We start from the raw sequence: 13,473 nt of genomic DNA, 5'->3' as shown, positions 1-13,473 counted from the left end.
AGAGCAATTTGTTTAAAGTCATTTGGACGAGAGAAACTAATCCGAGAGAGAAAAGAATAGAAATCGCATTGGAAATACTTTGTTTCTCTAGCACATGGGCCCCACCAGGTGGGCCAACCACCTCATCTCTCTTTGTAGCAGCCCCCACCTGCCCTCCCTCACTTCCCCGTGCTCCCTCTCCACCGGTCAAGTACATGGGAGCTACCCCCTCTCTCCCTCTCAAGCTCTCTCTCACTCCTCCCTCGAATCCGCACTCTAGAATAGAAGCCGAGGTACTTATGTGGTATCCACACGATCACAAGCTCATAAGCTATCCATCCATCCAATTCATTTTTTCTTTTCAAAGGATTCGAGCAGGATTTGATGTCTTTTGGTGTTCTTGGTTGAAGCACAAGGAACACTAGAGTTCTTCGATTTCCTGTTGTTTTCTCCTCCCGGCGGTCCCCAACCTCATCAAAGCACCTTGGGTGAGGCCCCTAGGCTTACATGTCAAGAATCCGTGTTTTGGTTGGATAGATTTCGGAATTGGAGCTAAGGTTGTGAAGTTCTAGTGTTCTTGAGCATTGAAGGCAATAACCGAGTTATGTTCGATTTCGGCTTATACGTGTGGTCCTATGCGGTAGAGGGGTCAACAGGGTGCTCTAGGTCCAGATCCCCACCCCAAAAGCCACCGGAATCGCCTAAGTCGTCGCCGATGAGCTCACCTAGTGCCCTCGGCCCTCCCATCGGTCTGACTGTCCTTCCAGGGGGCCGACCTCCCCTCAGGCCGGTCTGACCACCAGAACCCAAAACTCTCTGCACACCGGCAGTCTGACCATGATTTCCTGTGGTCTGACCGCTACTCGCAACAGTCTAACCGCCTCTGTTGGCTGTCTGACTACAATCAACTCAGCAGAATAGTTTTCAGCATTGTTTACTGTTGGCTAAAACTTGTAAAATTTATAATAAAATCTCTGTACCTCTAAAAATGATGAAACCAATTTTTTTTATTCCGTGATTACCTAATATACCCATTAAAAATGTCCCCAGCCATTAAATAATTAATTAAATGTCTGAGATTTATTAATTAGGTTGAAGCTTCATTAATTCACCGTTAATTCGTCGCAAGCCCAAAATGGGTGAAACCAATTTTGCTATTCTTATTATGAATTTTTCTATCTAGGAAAAATGTTTTCATGCATTATAAGGCATAATTTTATGGCATTTGATTATATGCATTTTTGTGGCATACATATTTGTACTTCATTCATACTCATCATTGCATGCGTTCTTCTTTAGTGAAGGAAGAACTGAAGTGTGACGTGGGTGTGAGCGAAGGCGGCAGCGAGCTCTTCCATTTCTGTGAATTCTGTGCGGGAAGTGTTAGGCAAACCCAAGAGCAGCAAGGCAAGCAACTAAGCATGTTGCACCTTTGTTCAATTGAATGAAGTCTAAAATTTATTAACTATGCTTATGTATGTTTACATGTGTCAAGTCAAGATCGGGTACAAGTGGGTAGATCCTATATTGAATGTATTACTTCTACCTTGAATTGTTGTTCATCATTTCCTTGTCGCCTTGAGTATGTTGTTGGTGTCTAGATTACAAGTTAAATTGAAATGCTTAGCAATGCATAGGTCATTCGGTAGAAGTCGAGCGGTGAATTGTTTCATCGTTCATGAGCATAGGCATTATTTACTTTGTAATGATCACAATGTTGGATATGGGTTGATGATGGTTGGATGAGTGGTGAGTATGAGACGAGATATGGGCAGTGCTAGGGGTGTTATCTACTCCGAAGGAAAGTCCTCAAGGCAGGCCGGGAGAGAAACCTGGACACCGTAGATCGCTTGCGTTGTTTAAGCACTGATCATCGGTGTAGTCGGATTTAGCACTTACCTTACTCACCACATGCTGATCTAATGGTAAGGCGAGCTGAATACCTCTGTAGCTGTGATCATTTAGGCGTGAACATTGACGGTGTGAGCGGGCGGGCTTGTAAGAGGTGCTAGATTGCTACGGGAGTAGTTCTAGTACCTCCGCGTCGAGCGATGCATGATCCAAATGGTTGGTGTTTATTGGGAAAGGGTGACATGAGTACCCCTTGTATGGATCTGTGTGGTCATGCAAGTTGTATAGTCCCCAAGTCATGTGGGTCTAGGAGTATCCTCTGCAGGGTGTAAAAATATTTCAAAATTCCACGCTCTCGGTCATGAGCATGCTTCTATCCATCTGTATCGGTCGTAGAGTTTTCGCTTGTGGTTGATGGTTGGATATGTGGGAGATGATTGAGTTGGTCTTTGTTACATATATGTTCATAATGGTTCCAGTTATTTATGTTCAGTTGGTTATGGTAGGGTAGATTTATGTTGTTGTTGGTTATGTTAATTGCTCACATCTATATGTATAGGTTGCTTACCACTTATGTTTAACTTAACCATGTGGTTTTTCCTTGTTAATGGCTCAATGCATAATGGTATTTGGCTACTTCGTGCCTGCCATTCAAGGTGGCGTACAAGAGTAGTTCATTCTACTCTCGGAGGTCGTGCTTTTGGGGTGGAGTCTAAGGGCATGTGGCTCCACTCTATTCTGTTGTATAGATTTATGTTTCCACTGCGTAGATGTTGTTGTTTTTTGTTCTAAATTGGTGTAAATAGTTGAATGGCTAAAGACTTATAATATAATATTAATTACTCGCTCTTTCTTAAACTTTGTTGTGATGAATATATTGGAAAGGCATGTGTTCCAATCTTGGACACAAAACACGTGTCAGACTACAAGGATGATATTCTGGTTAATTATCGAGTTAGTGATTATGAATAATGATTCTTCTGGTGATTAATTAGAATATTATTTGGATGGTTCCTTATAAATATCTAGGACCCGACCGAATTACTCGGTCTTATCCCAGATAACTACTTATTAAACTGCATAGAGGATAAATATTGTGGTGCCTACACCCTGAGGGGTGAGCCAGTCGCCAATTGCGGCCCGACGCCGCGCTGTCAAGGGTGTCAGGATAACCTCCATTGTACTGGGTTGTCAGGATAGCATCCACTAACATAGGTATTTAATGCCGGCCACTTCCTTGCACGCAAAGGATGACCGGCATTCCCCTTCTGGACGATTTTTCTTGAGGCTTGATGACTTACCCTATAGCCTTTGGGAAGCTTGCTCGAGCCCCGGAGATGGGGGCCCTGAGGGAGGCATGGCTCCGGGAGATAGAGGATTCGGAAGGCATGGCTCCATGAGCATGGGCTAGCTAAGCCATCGGGCCGTCGGGGGTCCTTAACAACGCCGGTTCCAAATACAATATGTTGTATTAATATTATAGACGGTTCCAAATTAAAACCATCTGTACTAAAATAATATCACCACTTCGGGACGCGTCTTGTCATCTTTGCAGACGATTCTTGTTTAGAGCCGTATATGATAATCTTTGCACAGATATCTCTATAAAACTATCTTTACATGGGTGTCCCATTAAATCATTTCTGTGGTAGTGTTAGTTAATGGATGTTGCCGCACCAATTTAACAGTCCAATTGTCTCATATGTCCAGACTTGTCGCTGTGCGTGGATTCATCGGTTTAACAACTAGTACGTTGTTTATCAAGAACTGACGTGAATGTATTGCCGATTGTTGAAATGGCACATATGCTAGCTAGTCGTCTACAAAAACGCCATCCGCTTATTTCTGCAGGTGCGTGTAGCCAAAGGATCATGCTAAATATGGTACATGTTTTTATCTCAGATGTCGGAGAACCCTCCAATTGATGAAATCGTAGAGGTCGTCTAGGCAGATTCGTAGAGTCCAGCAAGCTGCAAGCAGCAGCTCGAGAAAGGCAGGTGGCAGCCAGATGAAACAACGAGAACCAGTAGTGGAGCCCCAATTCATGCTTCAACTGGCAGTGATGACGAAGCTGAGCATCATCAGTGTCTATTCGTATCATCGATCGGCAGTGATGATCTTTAATATTGTCGGTTCTTCCCCGCGTGGCATAGGAACCGGCAGTGATACTATATCAGTGCCAGCCTATTAGTAACTGACAGTGATAAAACATCACTGTCAGCATATTAGTAATCGACAATAATAAACCAACATATTAATCCATTTATGTAGTAATGAGAAAAAATCCCAATGCTCTTTTATGTCGTGGGGGACTGGCATGGTGCCCACTCATCCTGGTTCGAGTCATATATATTGGACCCAACCCCATCCCTCTTTGTCTAGTAAGTGCAACAAAGGTCAAAAATGGCTTGGGAATGTCTCCTATATTTGTTTTTCATTTTTTCTCATAAAAAATTAGACAAGAATAGAGCCAGAGACAAATATGGGAGCGGATAAAAATTGCACCTAATACAGTCAGCTAATACTCCACAGAGCTAGAATCACTCAATTTGTGAACAACCATAACAAAAACAGGAAAAAAAAATCACTACGTGAAAAACGGATAAAGAAGACAGACATAAGTGACGTGTTCGGAGTAACGTATACCGGATCCGTCACCCATGAGAATTATTACCTGTCACCTATGACCTTTTTCACGTAGTGAATATTCGTACTAATAAAACTACCACATGCAATAGCATTGGGTCACATATATTTCTTTTACATGCCACTTGATTTCGCCGTGGCAAATTAAAACCTATAGTGCCATTAAAAGGGGCCAACTTGAGCAATAAACTAGCTGCAGGATAATGTGTCGTTAAACCCACTCAATGTCATCTGGTTGGGAAGCAGTAGGAAGAATAACCACAGGAATCACATTCGGGAAAAACATAAGAAACAAAGAGTGCCGAATATGTGGTTCAAATCGTTGGATGTGTTTCTTTAATACCTAGGGGTATATACACAAACACCAATGACGAACTCATAAGTGATGGGTCATTCTAGCCGGTCATTAGTTATGTATGGATCAAGTTGTGACCCATCACCAATGACTTGATCAATACATAGAGCTATTATTTCATGTATTGTGTGTGTATATATACCCCTAGGTATTCATATACTTAGGTTTATGTAGATATATACAAACATTTATGGTTTTTTATATAGATGTACATGATCGATATAAAGAGCTATCATTTCATGTGCTGAAAAAGTGCATATACAACTGGTTTATACCATGTGTGTATATATGTAGTAGTATAAATATATACTCATATATATGTGTATTCTATGTTATTTTTCTCTATTCATCACGGGTGTATATATAATATACAGCCTTAGGAATATATATATATGTATATAGTGCTAATTTTTTTATTTTCTCTTATTTTTTGTCACCTCAGCAGCATTAGAATAGGAATTATTATTTTTGCTCAAGTTTGATGTAAGAAGTGGCAGTATGGACACAAACGCGCGTTCCAAATGTTGCAGAACTTTCGGGGGCAAGAAATAAATCTTTCAAGCCGTTTTTTGCCTAAAAATTCATCGAAACCGATGCTGTAGATGCCCGTAGAGTCAACAAACATCGTAATCAGAATCCGTATGCAAAAGTTATGCCGTTTTTACTAAAAACACTCTAGGTCAACATTTGAGAAAAAATCATCGCTGATGGGTCATAACTGTGACCCTCACCTATGACTTACATAAGTGATGGGTCACAGTTACGACCCATCACCTGATGAGGAGATCCCAACCATGCAGACCTCGGCGACCTCCTTGCAGACCTCGGCGACCTCCTCGCAGACCTCGGCGACCTCTACTCCGACATCGCCGACCTCCACACCGACCATGCCGAGCACAACTGCACCAGCCCAAGTCTTTAAAGGACCAATTACACGTAGTCAGGCAAAGGAACTACAACAAGAGGTGAACGCGCTACTTTGTGAAGCTCATTTAAATATTAATGAGAATTATATACTGCCTAAGTCGAGTACATTGCTATTACTCAGGTTTACCAAGGAGGATGACAAGAACACATAAGGCGATGAATACAAAGAAGAACCACGTTCGAATTCGTCCAGTCCTGCAGAACAGTCCGAAAGAAATAATCATAACTTTTGATTCCCAAAAGCTATAAAGGCCAATGGGTACTTGTTGGAAAGCTCTTGAAGTCTAGTTTCCAATGACACCAACCCCGACCAGTTTGGAGAAACCGTTATGGCGCCCGACCAGTTTTAGTGCATACTGGTCAGAAGCTCAACAGTCTGCATGAAGCTAAAGTTGCCGTGTAAAACTGTATCATTATACAAAGTTCCGAGATGCATACTATACATGGTGTGAAAGCTTATCAAGTTAGCTTTCCAACGCATCCAGCCGCACATCATTTGAAGCTTCCAAGGTGGAGTTATTGCCTAAACACTGAAGACTGCGCCGAAGACCAACAGCTACGCGGAAACTCTCCAGAAGCTGATTTCGTAGAGACCCTTTCACATAGTCTATCTTTTCATTTCCATTTCGTGTTTTCATTTATCAAGGAGGGTTGTTCCTTGTATAAATACTCCATTGCTTCATAGCAATGATAGACTTTTGATAATCGAAATACAAACCCCTTTGTTTAGCTGTGTGCTAACAAATCCAGAGAGAGATCTCTACCCCTTAGCTCTTGTGTTTTCCTTCGTGGAGATTACAGAAGCGGCCGCGTCATCGGCACCCAATCCGTGCTCCTGGTCCATCGATTCCAGGTTGCGTAGGTTGGTTTGTTTGAGAGTGTGGTTGGGCGAATCCTTGGTTCAGGCTGCCGTATAGAGACGGTGGTTGGCTCCTTGTGCACGTCGTCAGGTTGCACTAGTTATCGCTGCTTGCAGCAAGTTATCGGCCGTTCTTCGGCTAGTTATCAAGACCAGGATCCTACGTCGTGAAGATCGGGACCAAGACTCCATCATCTGGTATCAGAGCCTCAGTTGCCACGGTAGGATTTTTTACCCTTAGCTACATATATTTCGTGTTCATACTATCCACCAAAAAGCCACAAAAATATTTTGTTATAGCCCGTTGTTTCAATCTGTTATCCTAGTGAGTTTTGTTAAGTTTCAGTCCATTAGATTCCTTGTTTTAGTTGCTGATCATATTATCCTTTGCGTGTCCTTTGTGCCTCTTTTGTCTATCTGAAATCCCTACACAAAAATCTGAAACCGGTATCATCCTTCGCGTTAACTTTGATCCTATCAAGTTATTGCTGACGGTTGTGTCTTGTTTAAAAAAAAAAGTGTGTGCAAGTGTTATATCTGATCTTGTTCTTAGTTCTATATATAAAAAAAAACAGTGTCCAAAAAAAAAAGAAGAAAGAAAAGAGTTGAGAAAAGTTGTGAAAGAAAAAGTAGAAAGATCAGTTTGTTTATGTGCACAAGTTCTGATTTTTTTTTTTAAGTTGCACAACCAGATTGCTATCCATCTTTTGATGCAAAATTTTGCTTGGGTTTGATTGCAACACTTGCATCCTAAGCATACTCCTTGTTTGTATTAAATCTGAAATTATCTTTGCGCGTGTGTTTGATCCATTTACATCATTCATATCTTGTGGTCAGCACTAGACTTTGATCTTCTAGTTTGGACTGTGATTTAGCTTTACAATATCTAGAATTCAGATTGCATTCCTTGTGAATCATTCCCCACCAAGCTCCACTTAAAAGCCACCGTCATAGGAATGCTGATCTTGTATTCGCTTAACCATCACTTTCGTGTTACCACCGCGCTTTGGCCCTTCTGTAATCCGCAGGAATTCATAAGAGCTTCGGTTGGTAAGAGAGGTGAGGTTGTGAGTTTCCACATATAATTTCCTATTCCACATATATTTGTTGCTTTGCTGTCACTAATTTCACAGGAAGATGAGTGACGAAGTTCAGATTGATGATTGTGTCACCATGGCACAATTCAACGAGTTGAAGCAAAGCATGGAAGAGCTAACGAACAATTTTCAAGCACTTATGGCCCGTTTACAGGATCCACCTCGTGATAACGCAAATGGAAGTCATCATGAAGATGAAGTTGATGAAACAGAAGAAGAAGCTGCTGCTCGACGTGCAAGAGAACAGCGAAGACGTAGAGAGCGAGCTGCTGCAAATGCAAGAAGACCTCCACTTCCAGGACGTGGAAATGGTGGTAGAGGTGCTGGTCGTGACCATGAGAGAGGTCTTGGACTAGAGGAAAGTGGGAGTGAAGAGGAAGAAGACAATGAGGTTGATCAGCCCCATCATGATGACCGTCGACGTCACCGCGGGAATCGTGGGCGTAATCAGCCCAACGAGGAGAGGTTTGGCAAGTTAAAATTCACCATACCCAAGTTTGATGGAGGGTCTGATCCTGAAGCATATCTTACATGGGAGTTGAAGGTGGATAAATTTTTTTGCTTGCACAACTATTCTGAGCAGAAGAAGATGGCCATGGCTGCTCTTGAGTTCGATGGCTATGCTCTAATCTGGTGGGAGCAAATGCTAAATGATAGAGAAGAAGCTGGCCAAGGTGATGTCCGTTCATGGGCTGAAATGAAGAGAGAAATGAGGGCAAGATTTGTCCCCAAACATTATCGTCGTGATCTTTTTGACAAGCTACAGAATCTGAAGCAAGGAAGCCTTAGTGTTGATGAGTATTATAAAGAAATGGAGAAGGCAATGATTAGAGCCAATGTATATGAAGATGAAGAGCAATCAATTGCACGTTTTATGTCAGGGCTGCATCGTAATATTCAGCGTATTGTTGAATTTCAGCAGTACCGCAATCTTATTGAGTTGGTCCATCAAGCAAGCAAAGCTGAACGACAGTTGCAGCAGGACATGAAGTCCAATAGAGGAGTATCTTTCAGCTCGAGAAGTGCCCCAAGTGGAAGCAAATTCACACCACGAGGTAGTGCAAGTAGAGGTTCAATTTCCAACTCAAGTGGTGGTGCACGCTCAAGCAATTTTGGTGCTTCTAGTGGTAAAGAGTTGGCTGCTCCAAATGAGAGGAACAAATCAGCAAACTCATCATCTACTTCAGTGGGTTCTTCCACCAAGAGTAGTGGGATTCAATGCTTCAAGTGTGGTGGTCGTGGTCATGTTATAAAGGAGTGTCCAAATAATCGGACCATTATTGTAAATGACCAAGGAGAGTATGAATCTGCTAGTGATGAAGAACATGAAGAGATTGAAGAGGAAGGTAATCTGGAGCAGGACATCTGTGAATTTGAAACTGGAGCTGCTCTTGTTGTAACTCAAATTTTGAGTGTGCAAATGAGTGAAGCTGAAAATGGACAGCGGCACAATCTTTTCCAAACCAGAGCCAAGGTTGAAGACAAGGTGTGTAAAGTAATCATTGATGGTGGAAGCTGCCACAATCTTGCTAGCAAGGAAATGGTTGAAAAGCTTGGTTTAAAGCTGCTGAAACATCCTCATCCTTATCATGTGCAATGGCTAAATAATTCAGGTTCAATTAAGATTGCACATAGAGTGAAAATTCCTTTCAAGATTGGTGAATATATTGACACCGTGGAGTGTGATGTGGCACCCATGACAGTGTGTCATATGCTGCTAGGAAGACCATGACAATATGATCGGTCATCTCTACATTGTGGTCGGACCAATCAATACACCATCAAGTGGAAGGGCAAGGAGTTGATTCTTAAACCCATGACACCGCAGCAAATCCTCGCTGAGCACTTACAAAAGAGCTCCAATGTGAGGAATGAGAGTGGAAAAGAAGGAGAGAAAAAGAATTCGAGTGCCCTCCACAAATCGGTGAGTGAGTGCCACAAGCTAAACATGAGAGAAAACAAGAAACGAGAGGGAGAGAATTTAGTGATGATGGCCACCAAATCTGAAATGAGAGATGTGAGGAAAAACCCAGACCAAGTATTGATCATACTTGTGTGCAAGGACACATTGCTTTCAGCTAACGACTTAACATCTGTCCCTAGTGTTGTTGCACGTGTGTTACAGGAATATGAAGATGTTTTTCCAGAGGAGACACCTGCTGGACTTCCTCCCTTGCATGACATTGAACATCAAATTGATCTCATCCCTGGAGCTGCACTTCCGAACCGTCTAGCATACCGCACCAACCCTAAAGAAACAAAGGAAATTCAAAGGCAAGTACAAGCACTTTTAGATAAAAGTTATGTGCATGAAAGTTTAAGTCCTTGTGCTGTATCTGTGATTTTGGTGTCAAAGAAAGATGGTTCCTGGAGGATGTGTGTGGACTATAGAGCCATAAATAACATTACTGTTCGATATCGTCATCCTATTCCTAGGCTAGATGATATGTTAGATGAATTGAGTGGATCTATGATATTTTCTAAAATTGATTTAAGAAGTGGTTACCATCAAATTAGAATGAAACTTAGAGATGAATGGAAAACTGCTTTCAAAACAAAGTTTGGGTTGTATGAGTGATTAGTTATGCCTTTCGGATTGACTAATGCACCTAGTACATTCATGAGATTAATGAACCATGTCTTGCGAGCATTCATTGGAAAATTTGTTGTTGTTTACTTTGATGATATCCTAATTTACAGCAAGACATTGGGGGAACATGTTGCTCATATTCAGCAAGTTTTGGATGTGCTAAGAAAGGAAAAATTATTTGCTAACCTTGAGAAGTGCACATTTTGTACAGATCAGGTTGTGTTTCTTGGTTTTGTAGTTTCAGGTTCAGGAATTCAAGTTGATGAATCAAAGGTGAAAGCAATCAAGGATTGGCCGACTCCTGAAAATGTAAGTCAGGTGAGAAGTTTCCATGGACTTGCTGGTTTTTACAGGAGATTTGTGAGAGATTTCAGCACCATAGCTGCTCCATTAAATGAGTTGACAAAGAAAGGTGTTGCCTTCCAATGGGGTGAACCACAAGAGAAAGCTTTCCAAGAATTGAAGAAAAGATTATTCGAAGCCCCCTTGCTTGTGTTGCCGGATTTCACTAAAACCTTTGAGGTTGAATGTGATGCAAGTGGGATTGGGATTGGAGGCGTTCTCATGCAAAACGGACAGCCCGTTGCATACTTCAGTGAGAAGTTGGGAGGAGCACAACTGAACTATTCAGTATATGACAAGGAGTTGTATGCTTTGGTAAGAGCACTTGAGACTTGGCAACATTACTTATGGCCAAAAGAATTTGTTATTCATTGAGATCATGAGGCTTTGAAATATTTAAAGGGCTAAGCAAAACTGAACCGTAGACATGCCAAATGGATTTAATTCATAGAAACTTTTCCATATGTTGTGAAATACAAGAAAGGTAAAGAAAACATTGTTGCTGATGCTTTGTCCCGTAAAAATGTTTTGTTAAATCAACTTGAAGTAAAGGTGCCGGGACTTGAAAACATAAAAGAATTATACCCCACTGACCATGAATTTTCAGAACCTTATGCCAAATGTACAACTGGAAAAGGATGGGAAAAATATCATATTCATGATGGATTTTTGTTTAGAGCTAACAAATTGTGTGTTCCAAGTTGCTCTGTTAGACTCTTGTTGTTACAGGAAACACATTCAGGTGGTCTGATGGGTCACTTTGGATGGAAAAAGACATATGAGATGCTTGCTGACCATTTCTATTGGCCGAAGATGAGAAGAGATGTTCAACAGCTTGTGCAAAGATGCGTCACCTGTCACAAAGCTAAGTCAAAACTAAACCCCCATGGATTATATACTCCCTTGCCTGTTCCTAATGCTCCTTGGGAAGATATTAGCATGAATTTTGTTTTAGGATTACCTAGGACAAAGAGGGGGAGGAATTCAATATTTGTTGTTGTTGATCGATTCTCTAAAATGGCACATTTTATACCTTGTCATAAAAGCGATGATGCTTCCCACATAGCCTCTCTATTTTTCAGGGATATTGTGAGATTACATGGCATGCCCAAAACGATTGTTTCCGACCGCGACACCAAGTTTTTGAGCTACTTCTGGAAGACATTGTGGACCAAGCTAGGGACAAGGCTGCTGTTTTCCACCACATGCCACCCTCAAACGGATGGGCAAACTGAAGTAGTGAATAGAACACTTTCTATGCTGCTGCGAGCCTTGATCAAGAAGAACTTGAAAGAATGGAAAGAGTGCTTGCCACATGTGGAATTCACGTACAACAGGGCAGTACACTCTACAACTAATATGTGTCCCTTTGAAGTTGTATATGGTTTCAAACCACTCGCTCCTGTCGATTTGTTTCCTCTACCATTGCAGGAAAGGAGTAACATGGAAGCATCCAAGCACGCATCTTATGTCAAGAAGATTCATGAGAAGACCAAAGAAGCAATAGCGAAAAGGTCCAAGTACCATGCTGCATGGGCAAACAAGCATCGCAAGAAGGTGACATTTGAGCCTGGAGATTTAGTGTGGGTACACCTTCGCAAAGACCGCTTTCCAGAGAAGCGCAAATCCAAATTGATGCCACGAGGAGATGGTCCATTCAGAGTGCTGTCCAAGATCAATGATAATGCTTATAAGATTGAGCTCCCTGAAGATTATGGTGTTAGCAGATCCTTCAATGTTGCTGACTTAACACCATTCTTCGGACTAGAAGGATCAGAGTCGAGGACGACTCCTATTCAAGAGGGGGAGGATGATGAGGACATCCCAACCATGCAGACCTCGGCGACCTCCTCGCAGACCTCGGCGACCTCCTCGCAGACCTCACCAACCTCTACTCCGACATCGCCGACCTCCACACCGACCATGCCGAGCACAACTGCACCAGCCCAAGTCTTTAAAGGACCAATTACACGTAGTTAGGCAAAGGAACTACAACAAGAGGTGAACGCGCTACTTTGTGAAGCTCATTTAAATATTAATGAGAATTATATACTGCCTAAGTCGAGTACATTGCTATTACTCAGGTTTACCAAGGAGGATGACAAGAACACACAAGGCGATGAATACAAAGAAGAACCACGTTCGAATTCGTCCAGTCCTACAGAACAGTCTGAAAGAAATAATCATAACTTTTGATTCCCAAAAGCTATGAAGGCCAATGGGTACTTGTTGGAAAGCTCTTGAAGTCTAGTTTCCAATGACACCAACCCCGACCAGTTTGGAGAAACCGTTATGGCGCCCGACCAGTTTTAGTGCATACTGGTCAGAAGCTCAACAGTCTGCATGAAGCTAAAGTTGCCGTGTAAAACTGTATCATTCTACAAAGTTCCGAGATGCATACTATACATGGTGTGAAATCTTATCAAGTTAGCTTTCCAACACGTCCAGCCGCACGTCATTTGAAGCTTCCAAGGTGGAGTTATTGCCTAAACACTGAAGACTGCACCGAAGACCAACAGCTACGCGGAAACTCTCCAGAAGCTGATTTCGTAGAGACCCTTTCACATAGTCTATCTTTTCATTTCCATTTCGTGTTTTCATTTATCAAAGAGGGTTGTTCCTTGTATAAATACTCCATTGCTTCATAGCAATGATAGACTTTTGATAATCAAAATACAAACCCCTTTGTTCAGCTATGTGCTAACAAATCCAGAGAGAGATCTCTACCCCTTAGCTCTTGTGTTTTCCTTCGCGGAGATTACAGAAGCGGCCGCGTCATCGGCACCCAATCCGTGCTCCTGGTCCATCGATTCCAGGTTGCGTAGGT

General features: G+C 42.0%; 1 pseudogene; it reads left to right on the top strand.

Annotated features, from left to right (window-relative positions):
* Positions 1-7,790: 7,790 nt before the first annotated feature.
* LOC133901515 (uncharacterized) lies at positions 7,791-12,391 on the top strand (annotated as a pseudogene).
* Positions 12,392-13,473: the final 1,082 nt, after the last annotated feature.

Source organism: Phragmites australis, chromosome 20, assembly GCF_958298935.1.
Source record: "Phragmites australis chromosome 20, lpPhrAust1.1, whole genome shotgun sequence".
Lineage (NCBI taxonomy): Eukaryota > Viridiplantae > Streptophyta > Magnoliopsida > Poales > Poaceae > Phragmites > Phragmites australis.
This window is presented reverse-complemented; position numbering and strand designations above follow the sequence as displayed.